Raw genomic sequence first — 17,148 nt, 5'->3', positions numbered from 1 at the left:
AATGAAGGATCAGCACAAGGGACTCGTTCTAATAACTGCAGATTATGTCCCTTGTGTTGATTTTTGCTATACCTGGGTAACTGGTATAATCAGACATGTCTAATGTAATCGAAGGCTCCTGTAAATGGGACTGTCATTGCTGAGCACCAGAAAATGCTCACCTAACTGCTGGTCGGAGCTCCTATTCTCTGTGCTTTTTCTGGCTTGGTAATTTGTCAGTTTACACCCGCTTACCTCCAATCCAGTACAATCCAGTCCGCTAAAAAAAAAAAAAGTAAGGATCTGTCCCCCTCTGTCTAGGCCAGGGGTAGGCAACCTGCGGATCTCCAGCTGTTGCAGGACTACAAGTTCCATCATGCCTCTGCAAGTCATAGCTGTAACTGTCAATTTTGCAATGTCTCATGGGAAATGTAGTTCCACAACAGCTAGAGAGCCGCAGGTTGCTTACCCCTGGCCTAGGCTGATCAGGGGGCAGTCCGCCAGGCTCTGTCCTTGCCCAGAAACCGCAAACCCAAATACTCCTGTTCTTAGGGATGGACTGATTATGACCACATCGCTGACGTCCTGGAATGTGCACTCAGAGGACGGGAAGTCCAAATGTACTGAATAAAGAAAAAAAACAAACCGAGGGCGCACCGGCCTAGTGAATTGCCTTAAAGAACATTTACTAAAGCAATAAAAGTAGTTATTGTACTCACAAACGACAATACAGTCCAAGGCACATCATGAAAGAACAGCTCTGTCCAATCTGCACTACGTGTCTGTCCACAATGGGAACCCTGACTAACGCGTTTTGAGGACTTGCCTCTTCCTCAGAGCATGTTTACACCCACTTGCCTCCAATCCAATACAATCCAGTCCGCTAGAAAAAAAAAATGTAAGGATCCATTCCCCTCTGTCTAGGCTGATCAGGGGGCAGTCGGGTAGGTTCTGAAAAATAGGGAGAATTTCCCTAATGGGGGCACAAACGGCAATAAAATACGGACTGGGGTTCTACGCCCTCTCCACTATCCAAAACAAAAAAAATGTTGTCTTTAGTTATACTTTATGACCGAGTTCACACTAATGCGGTGCGGGACACATGTAATTCGCACACAAATCGCACTGCATTAAATGCGATGTCTGTGTGGTGTGACTTGAGCCATACAAAATGTGTAGCTCAAATCACATCACATCCGCACCAAAAAGGTGCAGGATCCTTTTCTTATATTTTTTTTTTTTTACCTGCACCTCAATTTTTGAGAATTGCACTGCATTTTGTGATCTGTTTTGGGGTGTCATTAATTTAACATTGACGCCCGCACCAGATCGCATGAATGCCACGCGGTGCAAAACGCACAGGATTCAGTGTTTCCCGCACCACATCAGTGTGAACCAGGGGCAGACTGACCATTTGGAAAATCGGGCACTGCCTGAGAGCCCGGGGTCAGTAGGGGGCCCCATGAGATGCCCCTGGTACCTTTTTTTTTTTTTTTTTTTTTTTTTTTGCCTTTTTTGAGTTTGGGCAAGGGCACAGGGGCCCCATGATCCCGTATTGCCCGGGAGCCCCATCAGTTGTCAGTCCGCCCCTGGTGTGAACCCAGTTTAAAGTTAAATACTGGGCTCTTTATCCCCCCTAGGAGCAACCTTGCTGTTTGTAAATAAACTGTGATGTAATGACACCACCTCAGACGGGCCCATGACAAGCTGCACTTACAGTATCACCTCAATTTTTGGTTCAGCAAGGGTTACACCGGACCTGTGAGGACAGATTCCAAATACAAAAAAGCAAAAGTAAGAATGTATGTTTGCATACTCGAACATTTTACTTTTGAAAGTAAAACTACAGTTTTCTTTTAGGCTCCATACACACTACCGTGTGTCGTTTAAAATAAGAAAGTACAGCGCTAGAATTAAAAGAAATAGTCCACAAAGAATGAAAAAATGTTAAATAAAGGCCAGCTAAACGGTATTAGTCCATAAGTGACAATCTGTGCAGGTATAAGGTGAATAGCAGCAATGCTTCAGTGATGGTGCTCCAGAATAGTGGGGTAAGAATACGCACTCACCAGATGCGTAATGATAATACACATTAAATCAATCAGTGGAGGTCCCCTTTAGGAACCGGATGTGAGCAAGGCCAAGGATAATCCTCCCTCTGGATAGGGGTGGTGCATCAGAAACTCCCAGGTGGTAAAGGATCCATTCAGCCAGAGGTCCCCTTTAAGGGATGGGTGGGTGTAGAAGCCTTGGAGACAGGAACTCCCTCCTCTGGATACTGCTGTGGACTCTATAAATTAATTGCTCCACAGTGTAGTAGATATTGTAAAAAAATTTATTCCAGAATTTGCAAATTCCAATATAAAACGACTGTTAAAAAACAGACTGATCGTCCTTGAGCAAGATGGCTGCTGGACCTACACGTGGCTCTGGCGGCGTGACGTCATGACGTATTGGCTACTTACGCGTTTTGTGCGCATGCACATCTTCAGAGAGGATGCCAATGTGTTTTGTTTTTGTTTTTTTTCCTTTTTTTTTTTTTTTAAAGCTCCAAAAATGCTCATAGTAGCAGTTTAGGAGAGTTAGCCTTTTATTAGTATTTTCACAGTACTTTTTAATTTTTTTTTTTTTTTAAAGCTCCAAAAATGCTGATAGCAGCTTTTTAAGAGTAGCCTTTTATTAGTGTTTTTCACAGTACTTGTAGAAAAAAGCTGTTAGGAGTGTTTTTAGTAGCGTTTTTGTTTTTTTGGTTTTTTTTTTTGTCTGCTGAAGAAACATTCCAAAAAAAACTCTACAAAAACTTTTTTTTGGGGGGGTTTTTTCCTGCTCCTAGATGCTGAAGCTCAACAAAAGCTAACAGCCTAAAGTAGTGTTCTTGGACACACAGGAGAACATGATTTAGCTTCTAGGAGCTTAAAAAAAAACAAAAAAAAAACCTGATAGTGTGCATGGAGCCTGGCCGATACTGCCACAGCTGAGCCTCAGACTATCAAAGCCCAGAACTGACATTTTCAAATTACGGACCTGTTCTAAGCATGTAGCAAGTGAGGTCAGAATGCCAGATCTGCACGTTCGTTTCTGAATCCAAGAGATCAGTATGACAGCCTAGCAACATCAAAATGAGATCAGCATTGTTAGCCTCTGTATTTCACATGATAAGCTTTAAAAAAAAAAAGAAAAAAATCTAGTGCTTGGGTGGCCAGTAATTCTGGGACTTCCTACATTCAGTTAATTGGGGGCTATGCAAATTAAAATTGATGACATCAGCCATTCACCTCCCCAGATTCATTTTTTTTAATGAAAGTAAAGGTCCTCTTTGTTGTTGCAGTCGTGCACAATTAACTGGAACTATCTGCTCCTGTGTGGTTCCCACAGCCTCCAATTGTGATCTGTTTCATGGACCGTCTCCAGCTACGCAGTACAACTGAAATCCGACGTGGAATCAAACTTTTACCAAACCGGTTTTATTTTTACCCACACATGCATAGAAAAGTACAGTGTAGGTGATCTATGAAGCTCAGCGCTGATATTTTTACAAGGGGCCAATTCATATTAATGCACAGCAAAATGCGCAAAGTACCGCAAAATATGGATGCACCCCAACACATTTACACAATGTATTCCAATGTGCTTGTACACGGTTGTAAATCTTTTATACGTTGTGTGCTACATTGAAAAAAAAAAATGCTGCATGTCCAGTTTCAGTGTGTTGTGCTGCTTTGGTAAATGTATCTCTGGCCCAAATTTTTTTTTCATAGCTTTGAAGAGAGTAGGGAGTGGGGGAAAGGATAGCACCCCCCCCCCCCTTTTTTTTTTTTTATTTAAATTTTTTTTATTACTTTAATTTTTTTTTTGCATTTTTTTATTACTTTAATTTTTTTTTAATTTAAATTTTTTTTATTACTTTATTTTTATTTTTTTTTATTTACATTTTTTTTTTTTTTTTTGTATTTTTTTTTTTTTTTTTACCAGTATCCAGGGCTCCATTACCCTAGGTCAGGGGTGGGCAACCTTTTTTTTTCAACTGAGCCAAATCTCGCCAAAACCATGATTGAAATTTATTTTGAGAGCCACATTTTTAAAACTGAAAATACATAGGATGGTACACTGTTTTTAGTTTCAATAAGTTTTTATAGTAATTCCTCCCCCCTATAGTAATTCATCCCTCATATAGTATTTCATCCCCCACAGTACTATTCCCCCCCAAGTAGTAAGCCATGTCCCCCCTGTGTCAATTCACTTACCTTTGCTCCGTGCGTTCCTCTCGCCGTGTTCCCGCGCCGTTCCGGTCTTCAGGGCGGACTGTGAGAGGAGCCTAGCTCCCCTCACGTTCGTCACGCTGCCCCGCCTACACACATCCTAACAGCCAATCACTAGCTATTAGGATGTGAGTGGCAGCGAGACTGGCCAATCATTGCTGGGCTAGCTGCACAGTCCTCGGCCGCCCGAGAGGAGGGAGGGGAGCGGGCGCCCGGCACACAGAAGAGCCACATTAAAATGCGTAAAGAGCCGCATGTGGCTCGCGAGCCACGGCTTGCCTACCACTGCCCTAGGTTCACACCTAAGCAGTTTCCACTTTGTAGAAACGCATTACACTCCATTTAACATGATTTCCTATGGGACACGTTCACATCTCGGTGTTTTCACCCAGTGTGGTTTTTTTTTTTTGGAAAGGGTCAGGGTGTTTTTGGTCCTATAAACTTCAATGGAAATGCTGCAGAAAAGCATGTAGTGTGTTTTTTTTTTTTTGCTGCGTTTTGCTTTTCAAAGCTGCCTAGCAACAAGAAAAAAAAAATGTGAGTGCAAAAATGCAAAGCGCAATGCAGAAACGGATAAAATGCAAACTGCATAGGTGTGAACCCAGCGTTGGAGAACCTTATCCTGACTTCCTATCCTGCTGATGGTGTTCCAGACAGGAGGATGGGGCACTATTCCTCCCACTGATACCAATGATGGGGCACTATTCCTTCCACTGATACCAATGATGGGGCACTATTCCTCCCACTGGCACCAATGATGGGGCACTATTCCTCCCACTGATACCAATGATGGGGCACTATTCCTCCCACTGGCACCAATGATGGGGCACTATTCCTCCCACTGGCACCAATGATGGGGCACTATTCCTCCCACTGGCACCAACGATGGGGCACTATTCCTCCCACTGATACCAACGATGGGGCACTATTCCTCCCACTGATACCAACGATGGGGCACTATTCCTTCCACTGATACCAACGATGGGGCACTATTCCTTCCACTGATACCAATGATGGGGCACTATTCCTTCCACTGATACCAATGATGGGGCACTATTCCTCCCACTGATACCAATCATGGGGCACTATTCCTCCCACTGTTACCAATGATGGGGCACTATTCTTTCAGGAGGTGGGAAACGCTCCTCTTTTTTGTGGCTATACACACTTCGTTGTTAAGGATCGATTGCGCTTTTCAATCACAACAATCCAATCTAGAAACAGTCAAATAGCCATAACTTCCCTTCCGATTGAATTAGGCTGGCCATACACTATACAATTTTCTGTCCAATTGCCTTTAGATTTACCTTTATTTAGATTTATTTCCTATGTAGTGCACTAGGGCCCGCCTAATTGGATACAGTTGAAAGTGTGGTTAAGGTTTTTGACCTTCTGGCCAGCCTTAGCCTTTATTTTTATCAGATTTGATCACCTGTGGCAGAAAATGATCGATTCCTTTGCATCAATCCTTAGCAGAGAGATGCTTTGATCAATCAAAATACGATCATACTCATAAACAGATTATGAGATTGGAACCCTTTTTCCCCACCATGTAATTGGGCGGACTGACCATTCGAGCACTCTGGCACTGCCCGAGGGCCCGGGGTCAGTAGGGGGCCCCATGAGATGCCCCTGGTACCTTTTTCATAGGCTTTTTTGAGTTTGGGCAAGGACACAGGGGCCCCATGATCCCCTATTGCCCGGGGGGCCCCATGAGCTGTCAGTCCGCCCCTGGTTGCAATTGATAACTAATGATCACATCAGAGTTTCTCAGCTTCCTCATGTGTGGCATATCATTCAAATAGGTTGCCAACTTTAGATCAATTATTTCTGTAGTGATGGATTGGAAAAGGAATGGATCGTTTATCGCAGCGTGTATTGCCACCACATTTACATTCATTTCTAAAATGAATTCTCACAATATTTTTGTTGAATGAGGGGTGAGACTACAAGAATTTTAATACATTTCAGTTTATTAAAAAAAATAAAAATAAAAAATGAAGTACCTCTATTGTTCCTATTACTCCTCTGAGCAGTGGTCTCCAAACTTGCACTTTGCTTGCCTTTATCTGGTCCCTGGGGCACTATTCCTCCCACTGGCACCAATGATGGGGCACTATTCCTCCCACTAATACCAATGATGGGGCACTATTCCTCCCACTGACACCAAAGATGGGGCACTATTCCTCCCACTGACACCAAAAATGGGGCACTATTCCTCCCACTGGCAGCAATGATGGGGCACTATTCCTCCCACTGACACCAATGATGGGGCACTATTCCTCCCACTGACACCAATGATGGGGCACTATTCCTCCCACTGACACCAATGATGGGGCACTATTCCTCCCACTGATACCAATGATGGGGCACTATTCCTGCCACTGACACCAATGATGGGGCACTATTCCTCCCACTGACACCAATGATGGGGCACTATTCTTCCCACTGACACCAATGATGGGGCACTAGTCTTCCCACTGATACCAATGATGGGGCACTATTCCTCCCACTGACACCAATGATGGGGCACTATTCTTCCCACTGACACCAATGATGGGGCACTATTCCTCCCACTGACACCAATGATGGGGCACTAATCCTCCCACTGACACCAATGATGGGGCACTAATCCTCACACTGACACCAATGATGGGGCACTATTCTTCCCACTGATACCAATGATGGGGCACTATTCCTTCCACTGATACCAATGATGGGGCACTATTCATCCCAGTGATACCAATGATGGAGCACTATTCTTCCTACTGACACCGATGATGGGACATTATTCCTCTCCCTGACACCAATGATGTGGCACTATTCCTCTCACTGACACCAATGACGAGGCACTATTCCTCTCACTGACACCAATGAAAGGGCACTATTCCTCTCACTGACAACAATGAAAGGGCACTATTCCTCTCACTGACAACAATGGCGGGGCACTATTCCTCTCACTGACACCGATGACAAGGCACTATTCCTCTCACTGACACCAATGACGGGGCACTATTCCTCTCACTGACAACAATGATGGGGCAGTGTTCCTCTCACTGACACCGATGACGAGGCACTGGTCCTCTCACTGACACCAATTATGGGACACTCTTCCTCTCACTGACACCAATGATGGCGCACTATTCCTCTCACTGACAACAGCTGAATTGTTACCAATGCCAGGACATTTTCTACTCCCAATGGCCACAGTCCAGCCTGTCTAAAGTCTGAAGAATAATAAAATGGCCCTTTGTTTAGAAAGTCTGTAGACCCCTGATTTAGAGGTTGGATGAAGGACTTTGTGTAATATAGCACTTTTGATAGATAAAGTTGAGGTTTAGTTTATGGATTTAGTTACATTACTTACCTGTAATGAATTATGTCCTATGATATGCAGGTTGCTGGATTCTGTGGAAATCTTCACTGCAGGGCTGCCCTGTCCTCTTCCTGCTGCTTAACTTCCAGCGCTCTGGGGTTTACTGCTTCAGGTCTTCACCTGTGCTAATGATAAGCCGACAGGGGCACGCCCCCGCCTGACCTCTCCTCCATTTGGAAAAATTCTTTCACTGATTATACTGCCTGTAACATGATCTGTGAATGGAGGAGAGTCTGATCAGTCACATGATTCTCTCCTCCATTCACAGATCATATTACAAGCAGTATAATCGGCAAAATACGTTTTCTCAGTGGAGGAGAGGTCAGGAGGGGGCGTGTCCCCATCCGATCATCTTCAGTGCAGCTGAGCCTGGAGACCCAAAGCTGTTAACCCTTTGAGGATCGTAAGATTTTGGAGCGCCAAAAGAATCAATTTTTTTGTTTTTAAAGTTCGTACACTTCAGTTGCTGTAACTAAGCCATTTCATGAAATTATTGGCAAAAAGCTAGATCCATTTGTTGTTTGTTGATAAGAACTAATATTTTGACTCAAACCAAAAAAAAAAAAAGAGTTTTAAGTTCTTAATCAGATGATACACGCAATTAAAAACATGGGACAAATACGGCCCTTGGTCCTCAAAGGGTTAACACCCACAATGTTGGAAGTCAAGCAGCAGGAAGACGGCAGGGCAGCCCTACAGTGAAGATTTCTACAAAATCCAGCAGTTTTCATGTTGTACAGCATAATGAGCCCTGAGACCGAAAGCTGTTAACCTTCACAGGCCCAGAAGTTCTGAGAATCGTTGGAGGAACCCTGGTTGAGAATGGCTGTTGTAGAGCGTAGGGTGACTGAGCGTACAAGTGTGAATCGGGACCATTGGGAAAAAAAATGGGATTCTGTAGTCAGGCATAGGGAAATGATCAGAGAAATGTCAGATCTAAAAGGAGGGATGACTGAGGAAAAAGTGGGATTTGGATTTAAAAGACTGACGGACAGTCAAGAGCTCTGCTTTCAGATCATACTGATATTAAAACATAAAACAGCGCAAATAAAATACAATAAATAATAAAAAAAAGGAAATAATCCAAAAAAACATATAATACGTATAAATTAAATTTTTTTTTTTAATATAAATTAAATAGAATAGTGAGTAGAATACAGAATACAGAATACAGAATACAGTGTATTCTACTCACCTTATTCATCTTAATAATTTGGAGTGGGATTATTCTATTTAATTTATATTAAAAAAAAAATAAATTTATATGTATTAGAAGTTTTTTTTGGATTATTTCCTTTTTTTTTATTATTTATTGTATTTTATTTGCACTGTTTTATGGTTTAATATTTTTTTTTGTGTTTACACTAATGAGTAGCAGTATTTAATTAGGAATTATTTCACGTTTTTTGGCACTGGTGATTTTTTTGTATGTATTCAGATCATACTGGCCTGGACTTTACAGTGAGGTCTTTGAAAATGTTTTATTTTTTTTTTATATTTTGGTAAGATTTGATTACAAGTTTTCAGTGCAGGGTCAGTCGTTCTCTATAGTATCTCAAGCACAAAGCCTAATATATCATTCATTCCCCTGATTAATACAAAGGATTGCCCGCAATGGTAAACAAGAATAGAAGACGCAATTATTATTGAAATTGGTGCACTCTTACCAGACGGGGAGCTCATTAATCAATAGGCATCCCATTGTTCTCCTCCCATGAAAGGTTTGATATTTGTCCATTTCACGCCGACCCCCTGATCTACAATTCCCTGGCTGGGGGTCTGGGCCTCCTCATTCACATCTCAATGCTGAGGAGGACACGTGTGGTGGTTTGAGTCCTGACACAACCTATCATCTCCATCTTCCCCTGGGGTCTTGGCCAAATATTCATGTAAGGCCACAGCTGGGATTTTGTCCCAGTAATAGTTATATAAATGCTCCGTATAATTGGCAGGACGTGAAAAATGGAAAAGAGAGCGCTATTGTTCTTCGGGAAGCCGCTAGCCTACGTGGGATGGCGAGGCCCAGGAGAGCAGATGGGCCAGGCGTAGGCTTCGCTGCACGGAACATAAATTTGATGTGTGTGAATATGAGAGATGTCTGGCAGGACACACAAATCTTAGATCTGTCATTACTTCAGACACGCGGCAATCCGGAACCAATATGGGAGATTAGCTGCCATTTCAAAGCATAAGCGTTCCCATAGCTGAAGAGCTGTCATGGATGCTGAATAGAATGTTAGGTCTTCAACAAAGATGGCTTTGAAGTCACATTTCTGGAGCAGAACGTATGATATTGTTTGAGGGATTTACGTGGACCTAACATCAGATAGGTTAGGTCAGTACTTCTCAACCTTTTTTCAGTCAAGGCACCCTTAAAAATGATGGACAATCCCTAGGCCCCCCTTTAAATGATGGACAATCCCGAGGCACCCTTAAAAATGATGGACAATCCCGAGGCACCCTTAAAAATGATGGACAATACCGAGGCACCCTTAAAAATGATGGACAATACCGAGGCACCCTTAAAAATGATGGATAATACCGAGGCACTCTTAAAAATTATGGACAATCCCTAGGCACCCTTAAAAATGATGGGCAATCCCTAGGCACCCTTACAAATGATGGACAATCCCTAGGCACCCTTAAAAATGATGGACAATCCCGAGGCACCCTTAAAAATGGACAATCCCTAGACACCCTTAAAAATGATGGACAATCCCAAGGCACCCTTAAAAATGATGGACAATCCCTAGGCACCCTTAGAAATGATGAACAATCCCTAGGCACCCTTAAAAATGGACAATCCCGAAGCACCCTTAAAAATGATGGACAATCCCTAGGCACCCTTAAAAATGATGGACAATCCCGAGGCACCCTTAAAAATAATGGACAATCCCTAGGCACCCTTAAAAATGATGGACAATCCCGAGGCACCCTTAGAAATGATGGACAATCCCGAGGCACCCTTAAAAATGATGAACAATCCTGAAGCACCCTTAAAAATGATGGGCAATCCCGATGCACCCTTAAAAATGGACAATCCTGAGGCACCCTTAAAAATTATGGACAGTCTTGAGGCACCCCATTCTAAAATGGGGTGTCTCAAGGCTGTCCATAATTTTAAAAGGGCACCCCATTCTAAATGTGAAAAGTTTTATATAGCGCAGCAACATCCACACATGTAGAACAGCCAACATTAGAGGCGATTTATTCTTCCAAAGCATATACACTTTTGCACACTGGTACTGACTAGTATTCCCATGTTTCTCTTCTCCCTCAGTTTTTATCCATCACTGAGCTAATGTGACCCCAGCACTGGTGGAGAGGGGCAGGGGAGGGTCAGACTAGGATGCTTTGCAGGCAGCTGACATTCTCCTTATCAACTGATGACGTCATTGGTTGTCAGGACGTCGGCGTCTAGAAGGTCGTAATGGTGCACAATGAAAACCTGTGACTGTGTGTAACTAAAAGGCAGGCTGGTCCACTCGCTGGCTTGTATACATTTTGGGCAATTTTTAGACATTTTGCCAAGGCACCCCTGAAGAAACCTCAAGGCACCCTAGGGTGCCTGGGCACCCTGGTTGAGAAATGCTGGGTTAGGTCATTTTAGTTTGTGTGGGTCCCACAGTTCTCAGTGTAGGTGGTTGTGGCTGCCGGTATTTGTGCGGGTCCCGCAGTTCTCTGTTTGGGTGGTTGCGGCTGTCGGTATTTGTGCAGGTCCCGCAGTTCTCTGTGTGGGTGGTTGCGGCTGTCGGTATTTGTGCGGGTCCTGCAGTTTTTTTTTGTGGGTGGTTGCGGCTGTCTGCATTTGTGCAGGTCCTGCTTTCTCTCTGTGGGTGGTTACGGCTGCTGGTATTTGCGCGGGTCCCGCAGTTCTGTGTGGGTGGTTGTGACTGCCGGTATTTGTGCGGGTCCCGCAGTCCTCTGTGTGGGTGAATGCAGCTACCGGTATTTGTGCGGGTCCCGCAGTTCCGTGTGGGTGATTGTGACTGCCGGTATTTGAGCGTGTCCCACAGTTCTCTGTGTGGGTGGTTGCAGCTACCGGTATTTGTGCGGGTCTCGCAGTTCTCTGTGTGGGTGGTTGCGGCTGTTGGTATTTGTATTTGTGCGGGTCCCCCAGAGTACTGCGGGACCCGCACAAATACCGGCAGCCGCAACCACCCACACAGAGAACTGCGGGACCCGCGCAAATACCAGCAGCCGCAACCACCCACACAGAGAAATGTGGGACCTGCACAAATAATGCCGGTTTGCGGAGTTTTACCACGTTTTGCTGCGTTAGAGCGTTTTTACAGCTGAAAAAACACTAGTTCTGGGGTTTTTTTCCAGCCAAAAAACGTTGATTACAGTCTATGTGTGTATGGACACATAGGATAACATGCTGGGGGGTTTACTAGCTGTAGAAAAAACATCAAAAGCCAAAAACAGCCGCTGTAAAAACATCTCGTGTGCATGAGGACTAAAACAGTACACAGAACATAATGTAAAACACACAGCACACAGTTAACCCTTTGATCAACCCTCATGTTAACCCCTTCCTGCCCAGTGTCATTAGTACAGAGTCAGTGATTTTTATTAGCACTGATCACTGTATTAGTGTCATTGGGATGTCAGTGGCAGTCGGTTCCCCCCCAGTGTCAGAATGCCCTCCGCAGTCCCACTATAAGTCGCTGATCGCCGCCATTACTAATATAAAAGAAAAAAAATTTCCAGTATATATACCGCCATTTGTAAACGCTAGAACTTCCACATAAACCAATTAATTTACATGTGTTGGGGTTTTTTTTTAGCAAAGACACGGAGCAGAATACATTTTGGCTTAAATTTATGACGGAATTTTATTTTTTAAAATTTATTAACTGGATATTTTTTATAGCAAAAAGTAAAAAAAAAATGTTCAGAATTGTCAGTCTTTTTCTGTTTATAGTGCAAAAAATAGAAAAAAAAAAGTGGTGATCAAATACCACCAAAAGAAAGCTCTATTTGTGGGGGAAAAAAATGACAGAAATTTCATTTGGGTGCAGCGTTGCATGACTGCGCAATTGTCAGTTAAAGTAACGTGGTGATGTATCTCAAAAAATGGCCTGGTCAGGGAGGGGGGTAAATCGTCTGGAGGGCAAGAGGTTAAACTAGCCATAGATGGTTCAAAATTCATCTATGGTTATTCCCACTCAACAGAAGTCGATCAAATGATTGACTTCTGTCGAATGGGATCGTTGGAAAATGTTCATTTGATTGGCACTGATCAGTGTTATCTGATAGGGGAGGAGTCCCTGCTGTTAGAATACAGTAGCACAGCTGGGAGGATTCCTCCATCTACTTTGGGCATTGATGGCCTGGTCAGGAAGGGGGGGTAAGTGGAGGTTAAGTGGTGAAGGACTTTACTTGTGTGGTTAATATACTAGCCATCACATTATACATGTTTTTTTTTCTTCTTACTGCGCCAAATATTTCTCTTGTTATTGTACACTGTGTGCTGCTTTTACTAAGGGAAGTGATGGATCTTATTCCCTGCTTTGCAGGGACACATGATCCATCACTTCCCCACTGTCAGAACGGAGCTTTTCCTTGTTTACATAGGCAGAGCTCCATTCTGTGTCTCTGCCCCATGATCGGCAGGTGCTGGGCAATGCGTTAACTAGGTGGATGTGAAGAATCGCATTTATTTATGTGATTTTGCATAGGTAGGCCATCCTGTAGCAGTATATCTGCTATAGGGTGGTCCTTAACCACTTCCAGTCTTGACACTTTCACCCCCTTCCTGCCCAGGCCAATTTTCAGCTTTCAGTGCTATCACACTTTGAATGACAATTGCGCGGTCATACAACACTATGAATTTTTTAGCATTTTTATGAGACAGATAAAACTTTATTTTGGTGGTATTTATTCACCACTGGGATTTTTATTTGTTTGCTTTATAAATGAAAAAGTCCAAAAATTTTGAAAAAAAAGTGTTTTTATAATAGAATTTTGCAAATAAATAACCTTTCTTTATAAATCTTGGCCAAAATTTATTCATCTATCTTTTTAGTAAAAAAAAAAATAAATAACCCAAATTAGTTTGAAAAAATTATAATTTTTCAAAAAATGTTTTTACATTTTTATTTTATTTTTTTATATTATTATCTGTTTTTTTTTTTAACATACTGTCACCCTAACAATACAATGTCACCATAGTGACACTTTACTACTTGTGGGGGTGATCAAGATTTTTTTTTTCTTTTTTTTACACTGATTGCTTTTATACCCGTAAAGGCTGTAAAATCAATAATTTCTCCTCTCTGGCTGCATTCTTGCAGCCATTGAGAAATACTGAGAGAGCTGTGATTGGTCACAGCCTGTCACATGGTACAAGGCTGTTGTGAATAGCTGTGTACCATGTGACCTCTGTGATCATTCACAGAATTCACAAGCAGTAAGCAATGATGTCAAGTGACATCTTGCTTACTACTATTCATGTGGTCACTGATCCGGACACAGCGGGCACCGGCCACCCACTGCTGCACTGCTCCCGTCCTGCTGTTTATGTACATGGGCCAGACATGAAGTGGTTAAAGCGGAGTTCCACCTGAAAAGAAAAAAATAAAGTCAGCAGCTAAAAAAACTGTAGCTGTTGACTTTTAAAATACAGACACTTACCTGTCCCTCGGTCCAGCGGTGTCTTCACCACAGCTGGTTTCACCGGCCGTCTTCTCTCCCTGGTGCCGGCATCTTTAGTGTGGGCGCCCGGCTGTGACGGCTTGTGGTGCCCACTGAGCATGTGCGAGAAGTGCTGCACTTTGTGAATGGCCCCGTAGTCTTCTGGGAACTGTTACGTGTCCCAGAAGACTACGGGGAGGGAGGGGGAGAGGACAACTTCCGCTTCCAATCGCCTAGGTGATAGCAGCGGAAGTGGGAGCGGGTACCTGTCAAATTCGGGTACCCGCTCCCCAAAGGTGCCAACCCTTAATGGGGAGCAGGAGACAAAGGCTTAAAGCGTAACTTCCTCATTTGGGTGGAGCTCCCCTTTAAGTGATTATTGTAATGTGGAGCTCTGTGAGCCTCATTCACATTCGACCCTCAGATTTCCATGGTATTCTATTGTGCGTGTCCACATCTGAGCAATGCGTTGTCACCTAATGTCCAGGAAACTCCAGGAGCTTCTTTGGGGCATGACCGCGCATTTTTGGTACGATACACTTTAACAGGAGTGCCAATAACAACCATCTTTTCCTCCTCCTAGTAACTAGCTTTCCATTGGCCAAAACAAAAATGCTAAGCCTGACGCGCAAAAAAGACGCCGGCGCTCAAGTGTGAAGGTAGCCTGAGAACTTTTTTTTTTTTTTTTTTTAATTTGCTGTCCCAACAACGACTTCCCTAGAAAGGATGTGGGAGAAAATCGACAACAAAGACAGAAAAAAATGGCTTTTCTTAGCAGAGTGGAGGAAGGAGGAAACCCGGTCAGGTTTTATTGCGACGGAGTCCTTGTTGCGAATAACTCGTACTTCCTGTCTGCTCCAACAATCATCACCAGGACAGTCATCAAGAGGAAATTCCCAGATTGCTGCCAAAATATGGAAGAGGTTCTAACAGGGGCGTACTGACAACTCATGGGGCCCCCGGGCAATAGGGGATCATGGGGCCCCTGTGTCCTTGCCCAAACTCAAAAAGCCTATGAAAAAGGTACCAGGGGCATCTCATGGGGCCCCCTACTGACCCCGGGCCCTCGGGCAGTGCCCAAGTTTCCAAATGGTCAGTCCGCCCCTGGGTTCTAATGATCCGTTGGGTGACAACGCTCTGTCCCCATCTCCCAACTGTGCTCCCACGTTGTCACCCTTCCCATAGGCTTCTGATGGAGACTGGTCCCCAGCTGTCACTATTAGAAAACCAACTCTAAGAGCTCATGTACACTGCAGCTGATAAACTCACATTTAGGAGCTTTTCTGCTTTTTTTTTTTCAGCAGCCCCTGAACTCTCCCTAATGTTTTCCTATGTGTCCATGTACACATCATCGTTTACAGGCAGTTGAGTTTACAGTCGTTTTTTGAACGCGCGTTCAGGAATAGATTTTATCAGCGTTTCAAACGCCTAACGCTTGTAAACACGGCTAACCGCGTTTATAAGCGTTTGGAATTTTTTTTTTAGCTCTTCCATTTCCAGATGCTGTCCAGAGCCTTTTTTTCATCATGAAAAATGCATGCAAAGCGTTTTCCCGGTACTCAAATGGACCCGGAACACCATACTTTAAGGTTTCACATAAAAGAAAATATGTTAGACTGTGCTGCAATAATTTCTGCACAGAAATGAGCTAGAACACATCCAAACATCGCAAAAAAAAAGACAGGTCATCTCAACACATACTGCTCTCTCTGCTTCTGCTCTCTCTATTTCTCTCAAAATGTCTGAAAGTTTTTTTTACTGTTTTTCAGTGCATTCTGGGCATTTTGGAAGGTCTCCTGAGGTTATCTTTAAAAAACGCTTCTAAACACAAACGCTCATAAACGCGGTATGCAAACGCGGCTAAACAGACTTTTTTTAACCTACGTTTTCCAGCAGTCAGTTTCCATCGTTCAGAAGTGTCCCGTGTACATGGAGCCTAAGAAAGCCAATCAACCATCACTGCAGTGCATGTAGATGGGAAGTGACTGCAAAGAAGCTGCAGGAGATCAGCAGCTGAGGTGCAAAGAGATCTAAAGCTATATTCACATTTCCTCCTTAGGTAACTAATGCGTTATCACAATGCTTGGTAATGCACATGACCAGGGGCGGACTGACAACTAATGGGGCCCCCGGGCAATAGGGGATCATGGGGCCCCTGTGTCCTTGCCCAAACTCAAAAAAGCCTATGAAAAAGGTACCAGGGGCATCTCATGGGGCCCCCTACTGACCCTGGGCCCTCGGGCAGTGCCCGAGTTTCCAAATGGTCAGTCCGCCCCTGCACATGACGTGTAGCGATGCCATTCCTTTTCAAAGGCACCCGGCACACCTGCAATGCAGCTCACTGCAGCCAGGGGTGTATTTACCACAAGGCAAACAAGGCATTTGCCTAGGGTGGCATTTTTCAGGGGGGCAGTGCCGTCCCCCGAAAGAAGGAAAGGAAGAAGGGACACATGCAGAACGGGGACCAGGTGGGATCTGAGAGAGGCTGCAGGCTGCTTGATGGTGTATGCAGATCCTGAATTTGTTCCCGGGGATGTCCGGGGCTGTGAAGATGAGTGTCTTATCTCTTTCTGGGGTGGGGGGTGGTTGCCAGTGTATGGGGGGCAGTGGTAGTGGAAGGCTCCCTTGGGTGAGGGGGGGTGGCTGGAGTGTTGATGGTCAATGTCAGGCACTCTTCGCGGGGGAGGGGGGTGTTGGTCGGTGTCAGGGTCTCTCCGTGGGGAAGGGGGGCCAATTTTTGTGTTGCCTAGGGCAGCATGAAACCTAAATACACCACTGACTGCAACACACTGTAGGCCGCAGGGGTGTCAAATCAGTGGCCCTCAAGCTGTTTGGAAACTACAAGTCCCATCATGCCTCTGCCTTTGGGAGTCATGCTTGTAACTGTCAATCTTG

This window comes from Staurois parvus, unplaced genomic scaffold, assembly GCF_062004578.1.
Source record: "Staurois parvus isolate SC_StPar_1 unplaced genomic scaffold, SC_StPar_1.0 ptg000018l, whole genome shotgun sequence".
NCBI lineage: Eukaryota > Metazoa > Chordata > Amphibia > Anura > Ranidae > Staurois > Staurois parvus.
Note: the sequence above shows the minus strand (reverse complement) of the source record.